The following is a 26,997-nucleotide window of genomic DNA, read 5'->3' on the forward strand; positions in this document are numbered from 1 at the left end:
CTGACACAGTTCTCTATACAGCAGCTGCTTAGGCAGTCGACTGTCTGGTATTCTGACCAAATGTCCAGCTCACCTGGCTTGGGCGTAGACGCTACAGTGGGCAGCTCGTTCAAGAACTTCCGTGACGGGGACTTTGTCCAGCCACTTGATGTGGAGGAGTCTGCGGAGACAGCTCAGGTGGAAGCGATTGAGCTGTTTGGCGTATCTGCTGTAGACAGTCCAGTTTCGCTGACGTAAAGGAGGGTGGTGAAGACCACTGCAAAGTAGACCTTCAGCTTGGTGGTAGCGTTGAGTCCTCTCTGCTCCCAGATGTTCTTATGGAGTCTTCCAAAGGCGGCACTGGCTTTGGCGATCCTGTTGTTGACCTCAGCGTCTATGTTCACTACGCGAGAGAGCTTGCTGCCCAGGTAGGTGAAGCTGTCGACTGCCTGAAGGTTCTGCCCCTTCACTGTGATGCGCGGCTCCTGGTATGACTTTCCTGGGGCAGGCTGGTACATACCTTCGGTCTTTTTGGTGCTGATGGTGTGACCGAAGTTGTCGCAGACTTGTGAGAAGCAGTCCATTTCACACTGCATCTTCTGCTCTGTGCTGGCGTTGAGTGCAGTCATCAGCAAACAATAAGTCTCTGATGACAGTCTCTTTCACATCTCTATCAGCCTGCAGGCGCCTGAGGTTGAACACTCTCCCGTCAGTCCTTTATCTGACGTGGATTGCTTCTTCGCAGTCACGGAAGACATCTGTCAGCATGGCAGAGAATACCATATTTAACAGAGGTGGGGCGAGAACGCAGCCTTGTTTGACGCCATTTGTTACTGGGAAGGCCTCTGACTCGTCTCCGTCATCCAGAACTGTCACCATCATGCCGTCGTGGAACTGCTGGACGATTGTGATGGACTTGATGGGACAACCAAACTTCTCCATGATCTTCCAAAAGCCTTCTCTGCTGACCGTATCTAAAGCCTTGGTCAGATCGACAAAAGTCATGAAATGGTCGCTGTGTTGCTCCTGACATTTTTCCTGGAGTTGGCATGCAGCAAAAATGATGTCTGCAGTCCCACGTTCAGCACGGCCACACTAGCTTTCTGGGATGAGACCTTGATCAAGGTGCTGCAGAAGGCAGTTGAGCAGGACACGGGCCAGAATCTTCCCAGCAATAGACAAGAGGGAGATGCCTCGGTGGTGGTCGCAAGACTCGCTGTTGCCTTTTCTCTTGTGGACTATGCTGGCATCTTTCAGCTGTTGCGGGATCTGTCCCTCGTTCCACATGGACTGGATTAGTTCAGTAATCTTTTACATCATGGTGGGGCCTCCTGCTTTGTATTCCTCAGCAGGGATTACATCGGATCCTGGCACTTTGCCATCTTCTGTGGGGAGGGTGTCGAGGTCCTCGTTGATATCTACCACTGAGCTGAATGGGAAGGAGTGGCAGCCGCGATAATATAAACAGGCCGCCGCGCGCGGCAGCCGGTTCTCCATCTTACTACAGGCTGGCAGCGTACATTTCACTGCCGGACAGTACTACAGTGTCGGCATTTTCAGCAAAATATTTAATCGTTGTTTGGCTATAAACTTTGTAAATAGGTATGGGAAAAAGTACTATTTGTTAAAAAAAAGCAAAAAAAAAAAAAAAAAAAAAAAAAAAAGCAAACAAACGATCTTTTATTTTTTAAATCTCTCTCTCTCTCTCTCTCTCTCTCTCTCAGTGTCTATCTCTGTGTCTCTCTCTCTTAGTCTTGACCATAATAATAATAATAATGATACCGACTAATAATAAAAATCATTATAATATTAATGATGTTGATAATGATAATAACAATTGATAATAATTACAACAACAACAATAATAATAATAACAATAATTAAAGCAACAAATAGTTGTCTTAGACAGTATCAGTATCAGCAACTCAAGGAGCAGTCAATGCATTCGGACAAATCCATATACGCTACACCACATCTGCTAAGCAGATGCCTGACCAGCAGCGTAACCCAACGAGCTTCGTCAGGCCTTGGGAAAAAAAAAGACAGAACTTTTTAAACTGATGAATGAATAGATAAAAAAAAAATCGATGAACAAAATTAAAATGAGAAAATACTTTTTATACCCCCCCCCCCCCCCCGCCACCCCCCCCCCCACAAACAAAACCACTTTTGTCTTAGACAAAGTTCACGTAGCAAATGGAACACTTGAGTAGACAAATGTCACCAATCGATAGAAAGACAAGCAGACAAAGAACTGTGCATGAATGGGTGTAAAAGGAAAGAAAATGAAAGAAGACTTAAAAAAAAAGTCAGAAAAGAAAAGAAAATAGGAACGAAAAAGAAAGAAAGAAGAAAAACAGAAAACAAAGTAGAGGAAACAACAGAAAGTGGGGAAAATAGGAGGTTGGAGGCCCCGCAATAGACACCAAGAAACATTGTCAGTGTGTGTGTGACAAAAAAGGGAAAAAAGAAAGTGGTAAAAATTAGTCCCACAAAAAACAACAACAACAAAATAAAAACAACAACAACAAAACAAACGAGAGGCAAGGCCTTCAAGACTCACTTGTGATACACTTAAAAAAAAATCTAATCGTTAAAATGTGTTCTGTATTTGTTATTATAAAGCTTCGGGTTAAAAGAAAAAGAAGAAGAAAAAAAAAAAAAAGGTTCCAACGGCAGATTCGAACTCCGCGTGTTCGGGTGAGAAGAAACTGTCTTACCCATTACACTATCATGGCTCCTTAACTGACGTTCAAAAACATAATATTTAAACATGCTTTTTTAAAGGGCGATAAATCAATTGCGGTATTCGCAGTGAGAACGCTGTTTAAATCATATTATTCTGGTGTATCTTGGGCAGTCAAAAAATCTTTAAGGGCAATTTTAAAATTATTTTTAAGTTCGCGGTAAAGGAGACGTGGCTATCGCCGCAATCACACTGCAACATTTAGCCGTTTTCTCTAGACCTAGATAGATGTACAAGTTTAGTTACACCCGCCGGGAATGTGGTACCACACGGTCGATTCAATTTCTCTTTTATGTTCATTCTAGTTTTATAGTTTTAAAGTTGATATGAAAATTTTGTATTTCGTACAAGTACTTCTAAACGTCTTATGAAGTGAAAAGGACTTCATTTTGAGAAAAGTCATGACTGGAAATATTTACTTTTCATCAATTCAAGGGTATTAACTCACATGGTTTATTATTTTTAACTGTTAATTCCGACTGATTCTGTGGATATTTTTATGGCAGTTTGGGGCATAATACAGTAAGTGATGAGGCGTTCACAAATCTTTCTCTGAATAAATATTAAACGGTCTCCTTCTCCAACTTTCCATCACATGTTATCGTGTACTGTCGATTGAATATAGGATTGAAAGGGCAGGTCAACAACTTGAAACAAAATGGCGTCGTTCGCGTTCGCGAAGAATATGAGCACGCGCTTTGAATGTGTATAAATATGTGTACGCAACTGATTTTTGCCCATGACTTTCAGGGCTCAGCCAATGGATCTATAATGTCCACTCGTAGTATTGATTTTAGTATTTTCCGAAAAAGACCACTTGGGCGAATGAACATAGTGAAAGCCCTGTACACTGAGAGTAAAACACAAGCTTTTTATGTATTGAGTATAATTTCAAAATGTAATGTTTAAGATGAGAAAGATCAGTTTAAAGCAAATTAAGTCCCCTAGCATTAATTACAGATTAATTTCCCTTTTTTACTATCTGCACCAAAGACATGCAAAATAAATAAAACTTCCATGCTTAGCAAAAGAAGTTCCTGTTTGAACCAAAAAAAATGATAAAAATGACTGCTCTTGTTGTTGTGTCAGAATATCAGATCATAGTGCCAAGTTTAGAGAATTAAAAAAATATATGTGACCAAGCGCGCTATGCTTACTCCAAAACTGCTCACACACGAGCTAAGCTTACATCAGACGACGTTTTTCCCTCCTTACCCGTGCCCAGACTTGTGTAACGTCACTCCGCTTACATCATTTTGTTCACGCCAGACAGCCTACTCAAGGCCCGCCCAGTGTCACATCGTGGTACGTCATTGGCTGAGCAGAAACTTGTGTTTCTGTTCCACCGTAATTAATTAATAACTCTTTTGTCAGATCAGTAAACTACAAGTATTATATACTGGTAGAATCGTCGCAATTCCATCTTTAAATCTATTCCATTTATATTTGCCTACGTTAAAATGATTTAACGCAGTTTGTAATTTTCAGCGACGAGCTTGTTAAAACTGACCCTGTTCAGGTGACTTAAATTAAGATTATAAATTCATCTTAAATAATCAACACTTCATTTTATACTCATTATAAAGTAGGTGTTGTGCTCTTTCTTTTGCAACTTATCCGACGTAAATCGGTTCAGGAATCATTTAGAAATCTATCACTGACACCTTTAAACAAACACAGTTCTTGTCAGATTTGGCTTCATTTGAGTCGATCTGTTTGCAGCACACGTGACGGCCTTTGCGGTCCGCTTAACTTGCATAAATTGGCACAGTGAGTGATGAGTGGTCATTTCATACCTGGTCAGTCATCTGACCAGAGCCTGCTCTCTCTCTCTCTCTTGCTGTGTCGCGGGCAGTGTGGGTGTGTGTCGTGTGTGTTCTCACAACGGCTAACACCTCGCTACGTATTGCTGTAAGTACTAGTGTGTAGAATGTGTTGATTTGTAAACTGTATTGTTGGACACAGTACTTGTGTTCATATCAGTATGTTCAGTTATTGTTTTGTTCAGTTAATTCTTTGAGATGGTAATCACAGCTCGGCTATGATTGATCTAGAAAATCGCCATGTCGTCATATGCTCGAAGCAGTACGCCACTTGAGTCTTCTTAACGTAACAGTCAGTGACGTCTCTGGACACAGTTAGTTTGTTCCAGAATGTTCCAGGGAGTGCATAAAGTTCATTCACCACTTCATGGTTAAACCAAGATGGTTCTTCACTTACTATCTGGTCTATCAGTTTGCCAGTATAATATCAAAGCCACTGATTCTATTATCTTGTTTATTATTCTTGTATTATTTTACATGCTGATATCAGTTGCACTGCTACAGTGTGCTCAGTACACTAAGGTGTGTGTAGTATTCTGCTGTTGGGATTACAAGATAGTGTTGGATTAATATCAGTTATTGGTTAAAACCACCTGGTATGTATCAGTCTGTTAATTGTAATTTAGTTATCATGCTTTCTCCTATACGGCTTACTCCAGTATGGTGCTACATGATAAACTGATTCATTTGAGTCACTTTGACACAGTATAAGCTTTACCTAATCTATACTGTCAGTGTACTTTCACCAAGTCAGCATCTCTTCAATCACTTTAACTGTGCTATTTAAATGTTTTAGAAATGTCATTTGATGTCAGCGTTTGGTCTTCACACATGCATTATGTTGTTGCGTATCCCAAACCCGAGTGACAGTCTTTCCATGTAATATGTATACATGTGCTTTACTATTCACTTGTGCCGACATGTTGTGCTCATGACATTTGTGTCATTCCAGGCACTGTCTTCTCTTAGTTCTTCTCTTTTTAGTTTTCTCCTTTTATGTTCTTATAACTATTGTAAATAAAACAATAGAAAACCCATTTGTGACTGGCCTCTATATGTTCCTGGCCTGTGCACGGGAATTCTGGTCTATCCTTTCAATTAATCATATTTAGTTAAGTCTTTTGTGCCGTACCCTTGAATAACCACTCGGTCATGGCTACATATAAATATAACAGTAAATGTAGTTTGCATATAATTTGGCTTCTTTTTAAAAAAATTTTGTGCCCATCCCAGAGGTGCAATATTGTTTTAAACAAGATGACTGGAAAGAACTGAATTTTTACTATTTTTATGCCTAATTTGGTGTCAACTGACAAAGCATTTGCAGAGAAAATGGCAATGTTAAAGTTTACCACACACACACACACACACACACACAGACAACCGAACACCAGGTTAAAACATAGACTCACTTTGTTTACACAAGTGAGTCAACAAGAAAAAAACAGCCGAAAACAGTGTGTGTGTGTGGCCTGCCCCTGGTTAGGGAAAAAAAAAAAAAAAAAAAAAAAAAATATATATATATAGCTCTTATTTACAGGCGTTCCTGTTCATTATTACATTTCTTTAGCTTTTAGTTGATGACATCGGAGTTGCTTTTGTTGTTCTTCTTCTTTTTTTTCTTCTTCTCTTTCTAAGACCTGTGTGTGCAGACACTGGAACCTCATGTGGACGGAAGAAGAAGACTTAAGTCCATGTTGGCGTTTTATCGATAAGTAGAACATGTAAGTGCCCTGGCGCATGCTTTTGTCTCTGTCAGTGCCAGGCGAACTGTGTGATCATCGGCTATGAAGCTTGCGAGAGATAGATCTACAAATATTCAGTTTTTTCTCTGTTTTTCATTTAGTTGTATTTTGTGTCTTCGGAACCACAAAGGATCAGTCAACATCGGAGGCAGAGCAATCACCAACTTACGTTTCGCCGACGATATTGATGGCCTAGCAGGAAAAGAAGAGGAGCTAGCTAGCTTAGTGGACCACCTTGATAAAACCTCTAGAGCCTATGGCATGCAGATCTGTGCAGAGAAGACCAAACTGATGACCAACAACACCAATGGCATCAGCACTGACATAAGAGTGGATGGCCAGAAGTTAGAAATTGTCCACAGCTTTAAATACCTGGGAGCAATTGTGACAGATGAGGGATACAAACCCGAAGTACTCTCCAGGATTGCACAGGCGACAGCAGCACTCACAAAACTGAGGTACATTTGGAACGACCGGAACATTGCACTCGGCTCAATGATCAGACTGATGCGTACCCTGGTGACATCAATACTCTTGTATGCATGTGAATCGTGGACCTTAACAGCTGAAATAGAAAAGAGAATACAGTCCACTGAGATGAGATGCTTTCGAAGACTCCTGGGCATCTCCTACAAAGATCATATCACGAACGAAGTTCGAAACAGAATCAGGCAAGTCATTGGGCCCTATGAAGACCTGTTGACCTTGGTCAAGAGACACAAGCTCCAATGGTATGACCATGTCACGAGATCATCAGGGCTTGCCAAGACATTCCTGCAGGGCACAGTGCAAGGGGGGAGAAGGAGAGGCAGACAGAGGAAGAGATGGGAGGACAACATCCCAGAATGGACGGGCTTGAGGTTGAGCGATACAGTCAGGAGGTCAGAAAACCGAGAGGATTGGAGGATGCTGGTTGCCAGATCACCTATGGCGCCCCAACGGTACACAAGACTACAGGATAGGTGAAGGTGAAGTGTCTTCGGTGTGTTAACTTACCTCTGGATTCCAGGATCAATATCTTCAGTTAGCGTGGTGACCTTGGTGGAAGCTTACTGTAAATATACATCTAATGCGTCGTGCTGTGTCTCTGGGGTAAACTATTGTACTGGCGACCATCCCTTTGAATTTACAGGACACTTCAACCGGGGTTCCTACACTTTGTTTTGTGCTCTGGGGAATTTTTTCATCGATTTTCAGAGGTACCTTTATCTTTTTTAGATTATTTGAAATAAAATAAAAAGATACATGTTTTTCGGGTTTTTTTTTTTTCTCTTTTTAAATTTTTATATTTATTTTTCTTTTAAACTAAGATCCAAAGATGACGTAAAAACACTGCGTTACATGATCTCGAGATGACGTGTGTTTTTTTTTATCTCGTCATTCTTATAATGGAATTTCGTATTGGAAAAGACAGTCCTTATTTCACAGTGACAACGCCCACGAAACAAGTTCAATTAAAATATCGTCAGTCATCATTTGTGCCCGATTTTGTGAATACAGAAAATCAGTTTCATGTTCTCATAAAGGACACCGAAAACAATTCTTAAAATTTAAAACTAAAACATTTATATCTGCACTATCATACGAAAGCGATTGTTTCAGCTGTTGGGGAAGTTATATCCATTTCAAAATTAAAGAGTGGTAGTTTTCATGTTAAATGTAAAAATGAGACAATACAAAAAACTTCTGCAGACACAGACAGTTGCTGACATCCCAGTTATTACTACAAAGCCTCAGATGAAAACAGTTGGAATCGTTTTCCATGAACTTGACACTGACTTTCTTGTGGCTATACCTATTGTGAATGCCTGTCGAAAGATAACATTGAAGAATGGAAAAATAGCAAATGTAATTACGTTCAGACTGCAAAGTCTTCCAGAAAAAATTACGATTGACAATATTCCTCATAACATTGTCCCATATTGTGCACCTGTGAAAGATGCACATGTCAAGAACTCCATCAAACCAAAACATTTTGTCACTCCAAGTTAACACTGTGCAGCAGATGTGGTCAACAGTCTCATACTCGGGAACATTGTACCGAAAAGTATTTTTGTCATAACTGTAAAGGTGACCACTCTGCTGCATTCCATGGATGTCCTGCAAAAGTTAGGGAACGAAAAGCTAACAAAATAAAATCTAAAACTTATATTTCTTTTCAAGAGGCTATTGGACTGACCCAAAATGAAGTGTCTCGGAAACCTTGTCACTGTGGCACGAAGACAACATATGCTGAAGCCACCCGTTTTACACCAAGTCTTTACAAGGCAACACAGACTGAAACTGTAAAGTATAATTGCGTTTCGACACAAACTGATGAGAAAAATAGGGTCAGTTTCTCGGAAGACCACCCGTCGAAATCGTCGCTGCGGTCGTCTGGTGATCAACGTGGCGACCACCCGTCCAAATCGTCGTTGCGGTCGGCTGGTGGTCAACGTGGCAGCCACCAATCAACATCGTCATTGCGGTGGTCTGGTGGTCAACGCGGCGACCACCCGCCAACATCGTCGTTGCGGTCGGCTGGCAGTCAACATGTCGACTATCAGTCAACATCGTCAACTGGTGGTAGGCATGGCAACAATTCATCAACATCGTCTGAGCAGTCGGCTGGAGGTAGACGCGGCGACCTTTCATCAACATCATCAGTGCAGGCAGCTGGTGGTCAGCGCAGCAACCATATCCTAATATATTGTTTAGTTTGTAAGCAAAAGCTAATGACCTTTTGCATTCAAATGAAAATGTGATTTATGGCGAAAACAAATAAGAAAAATATCAGATGTGAAATTTCTTTCATGCAATGGAATTGCAGATCCATTGCTTCTAATCTAGATTATTTACATGAATATCTTGGTCAAAATAACCATCAAGTTTTACTTTTACAATCCTTAAATGTAACTAAAAATAAATTACCTTCTTTAAAAGGATACTATTTTCCTCCTTTGTATCACACAGACCGTTCTGAAAGGGTTACCACGGCATTGTATGTCCAGTCAGGTCATTAGATCTGCTCCTGGTAACCTGAAATCCAGTACAACATGTTCAGGGTCGGATTGCCAGCGACTAAACCGGCACTCCCACCGCTCCCTTCCGGGATTGGTGAGGCGGGTGGCTAGACACCCTTATGGAATTAAAAACGAGATCCATAAAAGGGCGACGGCTCATGAGAGCCACTGACGGCCACCTAGCTCCACCGTGCTGTGTGCATGCCACACGCAGTTGGTCCCCGGGGTGTGTCTACTCATGCATGCGAAGTCTGGATCCGGCAGAATCTGCGGAAGAAACCTATCGGTTCAACGGAGAGGAAGGCGGTTACAGCAACGCACTGTGAAGATATCCGAAAGGATATCTTGGTCATCCACTGCATCCATGCTCATCCTCCAGTCGTCTCGACTTAGTCTTGCCACTGGAAATTGGTGGACCCGGACGAGAGAGTGAGGTCGATGTTGCGCAACTCCTCTTCACTTTAAACAAACTCATCGCGCAAATCATCAGTCATCTTTATTGACCTTTCATCCTTCATCATTTCATCGCCGCCAAGTCCTGTGGCGACAGGCGAGCGACGAAACGACAGGTGTGGTTACACTGGCAGTTGCAGCCGCAGACCTGCACGCAGGCGGCTCAGGCCATAGGGTCGTTCTTCATCGACAGGAGCAGCGATGGAGCTCGGCAGCCGTCTGAGCGTCTGAGCAGCCCTCTTTAGGAATGCACTGTTCACCTCCCTGGCATGAGGAAGGGGCTAGAAAAGGTGCCCTAAAAATTGCCTGCTCCATATCACCCTGGCCAGCATACCGTGGCTGGCGGGGACCCTACATCAGCGGTCGAAACAAAGAGAAAGAAAAGAAAAAAACAAGGATCGTTCCTCTCACCATTGGTGCTTGGAACATAAGGACTCTCCTCGACAGAGATAACGCGGACAGACCCCAAAGGAGAACGGCACTAGTTGCATCCGAACTCGCCAGATACAACATCGACATCGCAGCCTTGAGTGAGACTCGGCTTGCAGGCGAAGGCGAGCTCTGTGAACGGGGTTCTGGTTACACCTTCTTCTGGAGTGGACGAGGAAGTGAAGAGCGACGTGAGGCTGGCGTTGGTTTTGCAGTAAAAACAGCACTTGTCAGCAAGCTAGCTGGAATCCCAAAGGGAGTCAACTATAGGCATATGACCATGAAACTCACACTGGCATCTGGCCAGAAACACCTCACCATTGTCAGTGCCTACGCCCCAACCATGACCAACCCGGATGAAGTGAATGCGAAGTTCTACGAGGACCTTCACTCTGTCATTGCTGCTATCCCGAAAGCAGACAAGCTCATCATTCTTAGGGACTTCAATGCTAGAGTTTTTTTGGCTCTGACTACATCTCCTGGGATGGATTGATTGGAAAGCATGGCATGGGCCACTGCAAACCAAATGGATTGCTTTTGCTTCAGACCTGTGCAGAGCACGAACTGCTGATAACCAACACAGTTTTCTGCCTCCCTACCCGTAACAGGACGTCATGGATGCACCCTCGCTCAAAGCATTGACATCTCATCGATTACGTCATCGTCAGGAAAAGGGATAGGCAAGATGTACGTGTGACGAAGATCATGTGCGGCGCCGAGTGTTGGACAGACCATCGCCTCGTAGTCTTGAAGCTGAATATTCGAATCCAGCCCAAGAGACGCCCCCAAGGCCAGAAGGCTCCAAAACGGCTCAACATCACTAAAGTGAAAAACATCACCATCAAACAGACCTTTGGGAAGCTGCTGGAAGATCGTCTGGAATCCGCCTTTCTGGACAACCAGAATGTGGAGTCTGACTGGAGGACCCTGCGCGAGATGATCTATAGTACAGCTTCAGAGACCCTGGGACCCATGACCAGAAAGCACAAAGACTGGTTTGATGAAAACTGTGATGAAATCAAGCAGCTTCTGGATGAGAAACGCTGTCTGCATCAAGCCTACCTGAGCAACCCTAAGTCCACATCAAAAAAGGATGCGTACAATGCCATCCGCAGGACTGTTCAGCAAAAGTTACGTCAGATGCAGGATAAGTGGCTGAGTGACAAAGCTGATGAGATCCAGTGATATGCTGACAGGCACGATATGAAGAGGTTCTATGATGCCTTAAAAGAAGTCTACGGCACCACATCCTCAGGATCATCCCCCCCCCCCCCCCCCCCCCCCCCCCCAGTGCAGATGGGAATACCTTGATCACAGAGAAGGAGAAAATTCTCGAACACTGGGCTGAGCACTTCAACAGTGTCTTAAATCGCCCTTCCTCCATAAATGATGAAGCCATAAACCGTCTCCCACAAGTCCCCATCAATGAAGCACTGGACGATCCGCCAACACTTCTTGAGACCCAGAAAGCAATCCGTCTGCTATCCAGTGGCACAGCACCTGGCTCAGACTCCATACCAGCAGAGGTCTACAAGGATGGAGGCACTGTGCTGACTGAGAAGCTCCATCAGCTGTACTCACTCATGTGGAAAGAAGAGACGATCCCCCAGGATTTCAAAGATGCATCTATCATTCACTTGTACAAGCGAAAGGGGAACCGGCAAGCCTGTGATAACCATCGGGGCATTTCCTTGCTCTCCATCGCAGGCAAGATACTTGCCAGGATCCTACTAAACTGCCTCACAGCACACCTTGACCAAGGTCATTTGCCTGAGAGCCAATGTGGATTCCAGAAAGAGCGCGGAACCACCGACATGGTGTTTGCTGCAAGGCAGCTGCAAGAGAAATGTCAGGAGCAAAATGCTGATCTGTTCTCCACCTATGTCGACCTCACTAAAGCCTTCGACACCGTGAGTAGAGAGGGACTGTGGAAGATCATGGCCAAGTATGGATGCCCTCGGAAATTTATTTCCTTGGTCAGCCAATTCCATGAAGGCATGCAGGCTCGAGTCCAGGACAATGGCGAAACATCTGCTCTTTTTCCTGTCACAAATGGTGTCAAGCAAGGCTGCGTCCTGGCTCCAACACTGTTCAGCCTCATGTTCTCTGCAATGCTTACTGATGCCTTCAGAGATGGCGATGTTGGAATCGGCCTAAAGTACCGAACAGATGGCAAGCTGTTTAACCTCAGAAGGCTTCAAGCAAAAACGAAGGTCATGACAGACATCATCAGAGACTTTTTGTTTGCTGATGATTGTGCCCTCAACGCTGGATCTGAAGCTGACATGCAACTCAGCGTCGACAAGTTTGCCACTGCCAGCAGGAACTTCGGCCTTACCATCAGCACGAGGAAAACTGAAGTTCTCCATCAGCCAGCCCCAGGGAAACCCCACGTTGAGCCCAACATCACAGTCAACGGTCAGAGACTCAGTGCGGTGGAGCGGTTCACATACCTTGGCGGCACACTGTTACGAAATGCGACCATCGACGATGAAATGAACGTCAGGATTGCAAGAGCAAGCGCAACTTTTGGTAGACTCTTTGCAAATGTCTGGAACAGAAGAGGCATTGGTCTTGAGACCAAACTAAAGGTCTACAGAGCAGTAGTTCTCCCCACACTACTGTACGCCTGCGAAACTTGGACAGTGTACCAACGACATGCCAAGAAGCTGAACCACTTCCACACAACATGCCTAAGGAAGCTACTGAACATCAAGTGGCAAGACAGGACCCCAGACACGGAGGTGCTTGCGAAAGCCACCCTTCCCAGCATCTTCACCATCCTGATGAACGTGGCGCGCATGCCAGACCATCGGCTGCCCAAAAGGCTCTTCTATGGCGAGCTGCAACAAGGGAAGAGATCACACGGAGGTCAGAAGAAGCGCTTGAGAGATACTCTGAAAGTCTCTCTGAAAGCGTTTGATATCAACCCTGACTCCTGGGAGGAATCTGCAGTGGACCGTGACAAATGGCGCGCTGCTGTGCACAAAGGTGCCAAGTTGTGCGAGGCCAACAGGATTACTGCAGCTGTTCAGAAGAGGCAGGCCAGAAAGTCACGGGCAAACAAGCTCCCTGACAATGATATGCGTGTCTTTGTCTGCCCCAACTGTCAGGGAACATTTCGTGCGCAGATTGGACTATTCAGCCATCTGCGCACTCACAGATAGATTCACAAGCATCCCCCCCCACCACCACCACCCTCCCCCCATCCCCGAGCTGGATGACAACGATGGTCATCATCGATCTCGATGGACACACACCAATTATGAGTTCATTGCCTCCCCTGTCCCCAAAGGTATTATTGATGTCTCAGCTACAGGTGCCAAGATTAAGATAAATGATATAGTCATAAATTTCCTTTCTATTTATTTTAAAAATAGTCCTTCTGATTCAAACTCAAACTGGCTTCTGAATTTAGTAAAAGAAAATGAACAATGGGTTGTCGGAGGAGACTTTAACGCCCATGCTCCCTTTTGGGGAAAAATTGTCAGTCGATCACTAATTCTCGTCTCGTTGAAAATCTAGTAGAGTCCTCTCTATACCTTTTAAATGATGGCAGTATAACAAGAATTCCTGATGTATCAAGCCACAAGGCTACATCAATTGATTTGACACTTGTTACATCAGACTTAGCGACAATTAGTACATGGGTTGTAGAAGATGATGCACTAGGCAGTGATCATTTACCAATTACTCTTAAACTTCATAAAAAATCTAAATCTAACGATGTAAGTAATGATGCAATTCCAAAGTTCTACCACGAACAGGCTGATTGGGGAAAATATCGATCCTTTCTTTCAAGCCAAAACCTAGATAAAATAGACGTTTTAGACGTTGATATATTTTATGAAAAACTAAAACAATAATTAAAACAGCCAAATTATCAATTCAAAAAATAGCACCCACCAGAAAAGGAAAGTATAGTGGTAATATTTGGTGGAATCAAGCGTGTGCACAGGCTGTTGAACTTAAAAAGAAGACTTTTAAACAATGGTTAAAGGATAGTAAGGAGTTAAAAATGATAACAACATTGAGATTGACAAGAAAAGACTAAAGGACAGGGTGGAGCAATACCATGAAGAAATGAGGAAAGCCAAAAATCATCGCAACAGAGTTGTTGCTCAAGTCAAAAGACAATATTGGTCTAATTATTGTATTCAAGAAGTTTCAGATTACAAAGATACAAAGAAGGTATGGAAGAAAATTAAGGATATGAAAAATGGGATATCTTTTCAAGAATATCCTATAAAAGTTAATGGAAAATGTTTCCCTACCTCTTTAGAAAAAGCAGAAAATTTTGCAGATATGTTTGCCAAAACATGCAATGATGATGGATTAACACCCGAACAGCTGGCTATCAGAATCAATAGTGAATCAAATGAACAATATAAGGAACCAGCTCCTAATAATTACATATTTATAAATGCTCCACTCACTTCTAAAGAAGTTGAAGATGCAATTGCGTCATTAGGAAATAAAAAAAGTAGCTGTAGGTTATGATGGTATTTCGTACACCATGATCAGTCATCTTCCTAAAGAATGGTGCAAGCTTCTTCATACACTTTATGCGAAATGTTGGGAAACGGGTAAAACACCTTGTATATTGAAAAAAAGCTATAATTACTCCCATACTTAAATCAGCTAAACCACGATCAGACACATCGAGTTATAGACCCACATCCCTAACGTCAGAAAAATCTTGGAGAAAATTATATTGATGAGGCTAACATATTATTGTGATAAAAATAGAATTATTCCGATTGCACAGGCCAGATTCAGAAAGGGCAGATCTACTTTAGATCATCTAGTAAAACTGACAACAAACATAAAACAACAGTTTTCAAAGAGTAAGAGTGTTTTGGCCACGTTCTTTGATGTACAAAAAGCTTATGACCGCATTTGGCATGCCAGACTAATGTTTAAGCTACAGAACATTGGGTTAAGTGGCAATGTATACAGGTATATAAAATCTCTTTTGACAGAAAGAAGCATCATCACTAAAGTTGGGCAATCTTTGTCGTCTTCAAGATCAATTAAAATGGGTATTCCGCAAGGTTCTATAATTCCCCACTTCTGTTCAACATAATGTTATATGATTTGCCAAAATATTTGTCTAGATCTATAAATCTCGCCCGATACGCTGATGATATAGCAGTTTGGATGAACGTAACTTTGCGAAAGAAAACGGGCCTGCGTTATATCAATCACATTAACAATTTATATCAATCAGAACTTGATAAATTAAACATTTATATGAAAAATAATGGATTACAGTTTTCAACTGAAAAGACACACATGATACTTTTAATAATGGTGCTGCCCCCCAAAAATTACCAACTTTTCATCTTGATGGAAGAGAACTCTTCTACAAATCTGAGGTCAAAATCCTTGGTGTTTGTTTTACTCCAAAGCTAAATTGGAAGAAACATCTAGAAAACATGAGATCAAAAGCAATGAAAAAATTCAATGTTCCTAAAATCGTCAGTAAACAGCCTCAGGGTCAAGATTCAAAAACACTTATTCATCTCTCTACTGCACTGGTAAGATCTAGATTGACGTATGGACAGGAGGTATTTTTCTCTGCTCCCAATGCTTTCCTTAAAAAAAATGCAAAGCTTAGATAGCAAAGCCATAACGTTGGCCCTAGGTGTTCCGTTTCATACGAACATATTACAGTGGTATAGAGCTGCAGGAATACTACCTCTTAATGAATTAAGAAAGCTAGCATCGGCAAAATATGTAATTAGAGCAAATGCTACAGAAAATTCTATCAAAACTGAGATTAATATACGATCTGACAAACTTTTTTTTCGAAACGAGCGAAACAGAACAGAAATCTAGAAACTGTTTCTACATACGTGTCAGATACTATTAATCAATCAAATGTTGATCCACAAAATGTTGCTCCGATTATGAGCACTTCACCAGTTCCATTATGGGTATTAACGGGAGCAGCTTTTGACATTCAATATTGTGACATTAAGAAAGATGAAAATCCCAGTATACTAGCTTCTCGAGTCAAAACACACTTGTCTGAAACATACCCCCACCACTTAAAAAATATACGGACGGTTCTGTTCTAGAAAATCAGTTTGCTGGTTCTGGATATGCAATTCCTGCTTTGAAAGTTGAAAAGTCATATCATACTGGAAAGGGCTTCTCAATTTTTACAGCTGAATTAATTGCCATCCTTATGGCATTCACATATCAAATTGATCTGCCCCTAAATTTGATTAATATTTTATTTTGTGTCGATTCAAAATCAGTTCTGCAGTCTATCAAATCAGGTTGTACGAACATTAAATATAACATCATTTTTGAAATAAGATTTTTGATTCAAATGAGAGGAACAAATATTGAAATGTGCTGGATTCCCTCACACTGTGGGCTTTTCTCTAATGAACGTGCAGATTATCTTGCAAAGCTTGGAGCTAAAAACGCTTTAAATGCAATTGAACTTCCTTATCGTTTATCATCATCTGAAATGTGTAATATTGTTGAAAGAAATATGCAAAATTCCTTTCTGTCTTTAGAAGTTAACACTTCTGCCTTATTAAATGCTAAAAGAACTGACAGGGCTGTTAAAAGCATGGCATTTAGGTTATTACTAAATGCCCAATACACAAAATATTGTGAAAATATTGAATGCATTTCCAAGGGACGTTTAACGGTAGAGCACGTTTTAACCCACTGTTTAGCAATGAAACCTTTTTTGCCTCCAGCAATTACGGAACACGTGTTACCAGTTTCAAATGTTAACATTTTTTGGGAAAAAGTTATATATTTCAAACTGTTCTTTATGAAAGTTAGCTAGTTATGTGTTGAATAGTCCAGTTGGTTGTTTGTTGTAGGTCCCCACATGAACCTCTTTTCAAGTAATAATCTACAGAAGTAGTGCATACAATATTTGATTATTGATAATTGTTTTTGTCCTAATCCCGCTTCCCCCGTCCCGCCTCTCACACACACCCTTCCAATATTATGTTTTTTCTTTCTCCAATCACTGACACTCACCCTCTCCATTTTAGATTTTGTACTCTATCTTTTCCACATTCTCTCTCTCTCTCTCACTCTCTCTCTCTCTCTCTCTCTCTCTCTCTTGACCTTGCAAGCAGGGCGAAATATGCGCTTTTCTGTATCATGCAAAAATTATCCAGTTTAGAAAATCAATCTTTTGGATTGTTTATGAAATTATTTGACTGTCAGATTCAACATATTACACAATACGGAGCTGAAATTTGGGGTCTTTACGAATCAGCAATTCAATGTGAAAAAGTTCATTTATTAGCATTAAAAAAAATTTCTTGGGGTGACTATGAAAACACCTAATGATTTAATCTATGCTGAAACTAATCGATATCCGATATATTTGAATTCGATTATCAGATGTATTTCTTATTGGTTAAAAATAATGTGAATGGAAAACGTAAGACTGCCAAGGAAAGCCTACAACATGTTACATGATTTGGATAATAGAAAAGATCGTGCTTAGGTAGCAGAATGACAAAAGCAGAGCGGCTGTCAAAGAAATTCTTTAGAATCGGCAGTTGGAATTGTTCCAGCGCAAGAATGAGAATCTCAACAATTGAGAAATTGGCATATGATTTTGACATTCTATGTCTCCAAGAGACCAGGACAAGTGCAGACAGACCAATACATTTTGAGAATTTCACAGTCTTTCAAAGGAATGAAGGAAGAGGGGTAGCAATCATACTGAACAAAAACCTAAAAAACAAAGTTTCCACCATAAATCTAGAGAAATGGTGTAGCAACTCATGTGAATTATTGGGGGTGCGTCTTGACAAACCTGACGGAGTTCACAAAAGCATCGTGCTCATCAATGCCTACGTTCACCCAGGAACCTGCACAACAAAAGAGGATTGGGCCTTTTTAGAGGAAATAGAGAACGAACTTGGAGACTCGGTCATTATCTGTGGAGACCTCAATGCAAGATCGAAGTTATGGGACCAGCGGAACACCAACCCACAAGGACTCGCACTTGAAGGAATGATAGGGGAAATTCTTCTTAGCCCTTTAACAACCACATCCCCAACTCGCCTTGGAACAAGACAAGGGGACAGTGACAGTGTGATCGACATCGCTCTAACATCTCCAAAATTCAGAGCAGAAATGAATGCAGAGACGCTTCCATACCAAGGCAGCGACCACCTCCCGGTAGCTTTCAGTCTACAGAAACTGTCCGATAAACCCTGTATGAAACTGCGTGATCCATTTCAGTATGAAACCAAAGAGACAACCGTCATCGAAAAATTAAGACGCAGAAGAAACAAAAGAACGGCACTGAACAGGATACAAACTATTCAGCCCCCATGGTGGAATACCGACACAGAGAGAGCCTGGATAGAAAAACATGCGGCTGTCAAACTTTGGCAAAAAGAAAGAACAAAACCATCTCCGGACAAAGATATTGAAACAAAAATGAAAGAAAAAACTAAACAGTTTGAAGTCACTGCTCAAGAGGCCAAAAATGACAAGTGGAAACAGTTTTGCGAGGCACTCAGTTATGACACAACATTGACAGAGTTCTGGCAATTTTATCGTCGCATGGAAGGGAAAACGTGCACAACAACAACCCCAGACATGTTAGACACTGACGGAACCAAGCTTAAGACAAATGAAGAAAAAGGATCTGCCTTGCTCAAACGTTTCATACAACAGAGTGATCAAAGAAACTTAGATGAGAAAAAGAAATATGTTGAGGAGTTAAACCAAACCCTTATGCAGACTGGACCTGATGATGACTTGACAATGGATGATCTAAACGAGGCAATAGCTAAATGCAAGAAAGAATCGGCTCCTGGCCCAGACAAAGTTCGTTACTCAGACATCAAGGAGCTATCGGAAGAAGACAGAAGCAAACTTTTCAATCTATATCAAAACAGTTTCCACAATGGACAGGTGCCGGAGGACTGGACACACAGCTTCTTAAAACCCATACCAAAACCAGGAAAGGACCATCGTCAGGTAAGCGGCTACCGGATCCTAACCATGCAAAACATTGTTGGAAAGCTCATGGAACGCATGATAGCCAGGAAACTTGCAAGGGATCTTGAACACAGGCACATTCTCCCTTCAAATCAAGGTGGTTACAGAACAGGCAAGTCCACATGGGAAAATGCAGCTGCCTTTGCATATGAGGTGTATGAAGGATTTCAAAGAAAAGAAGAAACACTAGCAGTAGCAATTGACCTTGAAGATGCCTACAATAAAGTCCAGTTTGCGCACCTCATGGAGCTGCTACTAAGGTATGGAGTAAGTTTGACACTGACAAGATGGATAGCAGCAGCGCTTCAGGAAAGAACCGTCGTCCTACGCCTCGGAGATTGGATGTCTGCACCTTCTAAACTATCCATGGGACTGCCACAAGGGTCTCCACTCTCTCCTGTCCTCTACAATGTCTACACGAAGGGCCTTGCAGACTTAAACAACAATGGAATTGCTCGGGTGCTTACCCTTGCGGATGACGGCCTGGTCTTCAAAACTTCGAAAAATGCTCAGGAAAGAACTGAAGCCGTCCAGAAACAACTAAACAATATTGCTCAATGGTGCAAAGACACAGGATCTTCCATCAATCCAGCGAAAGCCCAAACGTTGCTGTGCACCCTCAACAACAAAACCGCGAGCAAATCACCACCTTCTGTGTCATTCGATGGGATTCAAATTGAGAAAACTGAATGCCTACGCTACCTAGGAATACACCTTGACAGGATGCTGACCTTCAGAAAACATACGGAAAACACTGTTCTCAAATGCAAAAAGGGCCTTTCAGTCTTAAAAGCAATGGCAACCAAAGGAATTGAACAACGCCACCTCTTCCTGCTATACCAATCACTCGTCCTCAGTGTGATCGACTACGGACTTGGGCTAACAACACCGTCTCAAAGCAACCTCCTAAAATTAGAAAGAGTCCAAAATGAAGCTATGAGGCTGATCCTTGGAACAACAAAAGACACGCCCACAGAAACCATGCGATACCTGCTTGACCTTCCTTCAGTGCAGGCCAGAAACAAGTTAGAACAGGTCAAGACCTACTTCAAAGCATTAGAAAACCCTCAAAACCCACTGCATGACGCAGTCAAAGAACCAAAAGGCAGCCGTCTAGGACGAGGAAGATCATGGATGGGGCAAGCAGAAGACACAATCCAGCTAGTATGCCGACTTCAAGACCTGAAAGAAACAAAAGAATGGGAGAAAAACCCCGAAAACCTCAACCATCTATTCAACACAGTCATTTCACCCACTCTAGGAAGACATTGTCGGGAATGGCCAGAGGGCAAAACTGATGCGGAAGTGAAGCTGCTTATAGAAGAAAACAGTAAAGAAGAGGACATCATCATATACACAGATGGCTCAGTCACCAAAGACCAGTCTGGCTGGGGATTCACTGCGAAACAAAATGGAAAAACAATTTGGGAAGAGAATGCTGCCTACAAAGTCACAACCTCCAGCCTAACGATGGAAGTTGAAGCTGTGACACATGCCCTCCAGTGGCTATCGTCCTTCCATACGCCCGGAAACCAACATGCCATGATTCTAACCGACTCAATGAACCTCATACAGAAAATTGAAAACGGAATGGGAAGCCCAGAGTGGCATAACGCAATGCGCAACTTTCAGATTAAAAAACTCACATGGTCATACTGCCCGGGACATGCAGGTGTTAAGGGAAATGTGCGAGCTGACAGACTTGCTGGTAACGCAACACCAACGAGCGGCCTACATCTAGGAAAATCGGAAATCCTCAGAAAAGTCAAAGAATACCAAAAAGAACAGGTACAAGGCCATCACACCATCGATCGCCTCAAAGAAATAGAAGCAGAGAGAGGGAGCGGCCGCAAATCTAACATGAAAGGTAGAGCACGATGCTTTGCAAATCAAACAAATATCGGCATCATTTCCAAACCAACATTGCGCAAATTTCTTCAAAACGGAACAGAGTCTCTGTGGGCCTTTCCAAACACAACAGACCGAGCAACACACTAGACGCCACGTTCTTGGCATCAGAGATCTTTTCCCATCCCTCTTGCGGCCAGTCAGTGGCGGCTGTGTGTGTTTGTGTGTATGTGTGCTTTTGAGTGCGTTTGTGAATGCGCGAGAGTGAAACTGTACACAAGTGTCAGGAGAGATATGTGTACGTGTGTGTGTGTGTGTGTGTGTGTGTGTGTGTGTGTGAGGGGAGGTGGGAGTGCAGGGGGAGGTGGGGTAGAGGATGAGGTATGTGAGTGTATGCATGCCTACACTGTGGGAGCAACAGGATATTGGAACGTGTATATATATATATATATATATATATATATATATATATATATATATATATATATATATATCTTTGTATGTACGTGTGTGGAGTTGGGGGTGGGAGATATGGGCGTATGTGTGTGTGCTTGTACAAGTAAGTGTTCATCTCTGTGAGTGTGTGTTTGTGTGTGTGTGTGTGTGTGCCGTGGAAGCTGCGATACGTAGACTAGAAATGAGTGTGTGGAGGAGGGGGTAGAGGAGGTGCAAGGTAATGTGTGTGTGTGTGTGTGTGTGTGTTGGAGCTCATGTACGTTTATATGTATTTGACTGTGCTTTCATATGTGCTTGTACAAGTAAGTGTTCATCTCTGTGAGTGTGTGTTTGTGTTTGTGTGTGTGTGTGTGTGCCGTGGAAGCTGCGATACTTAGACTAGAAATGAGTGTGTGGAGGAGGGGGGTAGAGGAGGTGCACGGTAATGCGTGTGTGTGTGTGTGTGTTGGAGCTCATGTACGTTTATATGTATTTGACTGTGCTTTCATATATGTGAAACTGCATGTCTGGTGCATTTCTGTTATGCATGTGTGGGTGTATGTGTGAATGTGTGTCTTCATTTTTTACATTTATTTGCTTATTTATCACCATTGTTGTCTTATTTATTTATTTATTTATGTTTTATTATTATCATTTTATTAGTATTACTAATATTATTACTACTACCTTTTTCTATATTATAATTATTATTTATTTATTTATTTATTTATTTATTTATGCAAGCTTATCTATTATTTATTCCCCCGTTTTTTTTGTTTTTTTTTGTTTTTTTTTTTGTGTGTGTGTGGTTGTGTGTGTGGTTTTTTTTTTTTTTTTTTTTTTTTTTTTTTTCCCAAGGCCTGACTAAGCGCGTTGGGTTACGCTGCTGGTCAGGCATCTGCTTGGCAGATGTGGTGTAGCGTATATGGTTTTGTCCGAACGCAGTGACGCCTCCTTGAGCTACTGAAACTGAAACTGGATAATAGAGGTAGAACTAACTGGGTGTCAAAGGTGAGAATAAAACTGCATGATTTAGGCTTTGCTTACGTGTGGCTGAATCAAGGAGTAGAGGATATAAACGGATTTCTACGTACACTTCGATCGAGACTAATCGACTGTCGTTGGCAGGAATGGTCGAGTCATATCCAAGATAGTAATCGTTTTGATTTTTATAGACATATTAATTTGAGACATACGGTACCAGGTTTATTTGGCTATGAATATGGATAGACATTTAAAATGTATCATGGCAAAGCTTAGATTTGGAATTTCTGATTTGTTTACGCATTATTACCGTTACAGGTAACATAAAGATAGTGACCTTATTTGTCCTTTATGTAAAAGTGCGACGGAGAGTGAACTCCACTTTGTACTTTGTTGTCCTGTGTTAAGTGATCTCAGAAATCAGCTGATACCTTCAAAATTTCATAGGCAACCCTCCTTGTTCAGACTGTATTTGCTTATGTCATCCACTAAGAAACACGTTAATAAACAGCTAGCAATTTACTTGTATAAAGCCTTAAAGATTAGAAATACAATATGCAGTTGAGTGTGTGCTAGTTTTCCGCTTTTTTGTTATTATGTGTGAATAAGACTAATTGCAGATAATGACTGTCTTTCTCATTTTCAGGTTACAACTGTGTTATGTTACATATCTGAATATATTACCTCTGTAATGTTTGTTTACACCACCCCTTCATGAGGGGCCATGGCCTATATTGAATAAAACATCCGTATCCGTATCTCTCTCTCTCTTCCTTTCTTAGTCCCCTCCCCCTTGCCCCCCCCCTCCCCTCCACCTCAACTGCCCCCCTTTTCATTCGAATATACAGAAATGTCGACTTCTAATTAATACAAACAATCATCATTATGATAGGAATGATAATAATCCAAATAATAATAATAATGATTTATTTTCAGTCTAATATCATCATCTCAGATGAACAGACTATAAATAGATAAACGAAAGTGTGTGTGTGTGTGTGTGTGTGTGTGTGTGTGTGTGTGTGTGTGTGTGTGTGTGTGTGTGTGTGTGTGTGCGCCATCACTATCTCGTTTTCTCTCTTTACCCCTTCCCTCCTGTAAGTTTTCGTCGCAGTTAACATTTTACAGCTGAGTAACCAATTTCTCTCTCCCCCTCTCTCTCTTTCCAGTTGTTTGTATACATTAGAACCAAGGTAATTTTCAGCCACAACAGATTTGCCAGCTTAATTAGACAGACACAGAGAGAGAGGGAGAGGCGTTCGCGGCAGGCAGTAGCCTCCAGCAACATGGCGGCCTGCTGGCGCGCGGGCGGCCTCCCTTCTTTTCCTCCATACTACTGACCCCGATGATTTCTACCTAAGGCAGGCGAGAAATGGGTTCCTCTTTGATGTTGGCACGACGGTTGAGGACGTTGTTGAAATGCTCAACCCACTGCTCCAGAATCTGCTTCTCTGTCAGCAGCTGCGTCCCATCTGTGCTGAGATGGGGTGAGGAGCCGGAGGACTGGAGTCCGTATAGAGCATTAAGCGCATCGTAAAAGCGCTTTGTGTCGTGGCTGTCTGCGTTGCCCTGGATTTTATCCGCATTCTTGCTGAACCAGCGGTCCTGCATCTCGCGGTTTTATTCTGCGCCTTTCTTTTCGCGTTAGCAAAGACATCTTCCTTGGCTTGTGACGTGGGGTCGTTCTGACGCGCTCTCAACAGTTGATTTGATTTTTCTATGTTATCATCATTCTCATCGAACCAGTCTTGGTTTCTTCGGGTTGCTGGTCCGAGATGTTCGAGGGCAGTAGCGTAGACAACATCTCTGAAGGCCATCCATGTTCTCAACGCTGGTCCTGTTTTCCTGTGGTATGTCTGGCAGTCTGCCTTTAAGTTCGTCAGCATTGATTGGATGTATACGTTTTTTATTCAAAATATTTCAGTTGTTAAAAATGCAAACAGGTCAGAAGAGCTTGTACGAGAGTTATTGTGTGGACATAAAATCGGGCGAAGCAGTTTATGTTTGGAAATCCTGTGGATTTCGAAGCCAAGATGGATGTGGCTGTTGTTTTTGTTTTTTTGTGTGTGTGTGTGTGTGTGTGTGTTGGGGGGAGGTTTTTTGTTTTGTTTTTGTTTTTTGCTTGTTTGGTTTTTTGTTGTTGTTTTTTTGAGTGGATGATACTGGTTTGTGCGTGTGTAAACACAGATTGCCGTTGTGTTTCTTCTGAACTTCATTCACGGGTTCTTGCTTTCATGTTTAGCAAATACACTTGTCGTGAGACTCTCATTTATGTGGCACATGTTATTATGTTGATTGTTATAATACAATATATACTGTTTACAAGATACCCACTTCACTAAAAAAAAGATTGAAAAATATTTAACATCAAAATGAGGGTATAAATGTTGTTTTGTTGTATAAATGTTGTCCAATGCAAAAGGAGTAGCAGTGTCATTGAATAATAACTTTGAATTCAAAATTAATGAAACAGAATAGGATATCAATGGTAAATATTTAATAATATCTTTGAAAAGTATGGGAAAAGATTATTCATTGGTAAATGTTTACGGTCCGAACACAGATGATCGAAATTTCAGTGGGTGATTGGAACTTGGTTCTTGATCCCTATTTGGACTATGACAATTATAACAATATAAACAATCCAAGAGCAACAGATGCATTAGAAAATATCATAACAGAATTAAACTTAGTAGATGTGTGGAGAGAAAATAATCCTAAAGTTCAACGATACACCTGGCGAAGAACCTCCCCATTAAAACAAAGTCGACTGGACTTTTTCCTTCTTTTGAGGAACTTATGTGGAACTCTGTAGACACAGATATCATAGCTGGTTACCGATCAGATCACTCAATGATAATATCAAAACTGAGATTTGGTAAAACTATAAAACATAATACTATGTGGAAATTTAATTGCACTTTATTAATAGAAAAACAGTGTGTAGATGAAATCAATAAGTTATTAGATGATGTCATATCTCAACATTCCACTGAGTAACATGGGACTGAAAACCTTCCCTTGATGGAAATCAGTTTGACCGTTTCAGACATTTTATTCATCGACTTCTTATTCATGAAAATACGATCAAAAACAATTGCATATGCCACGATGCTAATTGGTTTCCCGTAAAAAGAGTATGTCGGCAAGGAGATTTACTCTCGCTTTAGCTTTTTATATTGTGTGTAGAAATATTAGCAATTATGATCGGGGAAGAAAAAAGATATAAAAGGAATTAAAATAAATAATAAAGAACACAAAATATCTCAATTTGCAGATGACGCTCAGTTAATGAATAATGGGGATAGAATATCTTTTAAAAGACCCATTCAAATAGTTCAGAACTTCGGAAATGTCTCAGGACTTTTTATGAATGCTGATAAAACACAAGCAATTTGGTTAGGTAGTGAAAACAACACAGAAACAAAATACATGCACCAAATGAATATAACATGGAATCCTGAAAAGTTCAAAATATTAGGGGTATGGTTCACAATCAATATTTAACAATGTGAGCAAATCAACTATGCAGAATCAACTATTTTCAGAATTAAGAACGCTATTTAAAATTTGGATTAAAAGAAGTGATACACCCCTCTTGGGAGAGTTGCTGTGCTGAAAACTCTTACATTATCCAAACTGATCCATCTACGGATTTTACTTCCTACCCCCCCCCCCCCCCTCCCAGATGACTTTGTAAATAACCTTTAAAAATGTGTTTCCATTTTATATGGAATGGCAAACAAGACAAGATAAGTAGAAACACAGCAACAGAAAGTATAATAAATGGAGGGGTGGGGGGGTGGGGATAAATTTACCAGATATTAGAATATATATTTCAGCACTTAAACTCTCTTGGATAAGGAAATTAAATACAGCTAAACACATGTGAGGAAATACTGCCTTTTTTATTATCCGAAATAGAAAAATATTGTCCTAGCCTTGCCAAGCAAAAATCCCGTGACAATTTGTTTTGGGAGCATACGTTTTAGGCTTATAGTCAGTTTGGCAGTAGTGCAAAGCCACGTTCACAAACTGAGCTACTTTCTGAACTAATATTCTTCAATGAAAATATAAGAATTGAAACTAACATGACAGATTATAAACAAAGGATTCCTAAGGGTGTTTACTGAATTTCGCATTTTTTGACAAGTAAGAAAAATCTAATAGGAAATACGGAATGAATATACATTTTTTAGCATTTAATAGCTGTAAAACATCCATTTCTAAAATATGTACAACAGACAAAGTTAAGCATGCCAAATAACTGTGCACATGATACCCCCAGTATGTTAAAATAATATATTCAGTACCTAAACGAACCAGATCATTTTATGACATTCTGGTATTAGATGACAAACTTCCAAAGTCTTGTTGAAAGTGGTCTGAGAAAATGGAAACAGAAATTACAAATAAAGCAAAATTCAAGACATTAAGCTGAAATGGCATCAGTTACGCATATTACACAGAATCCTTGGAACTAATATTGTCCTGAAAGAAATGTGGGTTACAAATAATAATTATTGTGATTTTTGTAGCAATGATAA

The 26,997-nt window shown here is 41.2% G+C and overlaps 1 protein-coding gene across 4 annotated transcripts in view; it reads right to left on the reverse strand.

Annotated features, from left to right (window-relative positions):
* LOC143296923 (advillin-like) overlaps positions 1–26,997 on the reverse strand; it is a 214,067-nt gene that overhangs the window by 7,252 nt on the left and 179,818 nt on the right. The window lies entirely within an intron of this gene.

This window comes from Babylonia areolata, chromosome 22, assembly GCF_041734735.1.
Source record: "Babylonia areolata isolate BAREFJ2019XMU chromosome 22, ASM4173473v1, whole genome shotgun sequence".
Classification (NCBI taxonomy): domain Eukaryota; kingdom Metazoa; phylum Mollusca; class Gastropoda; order Neogastropoda; family Buccinidae; genus Babylonia; species Babylonia areolata.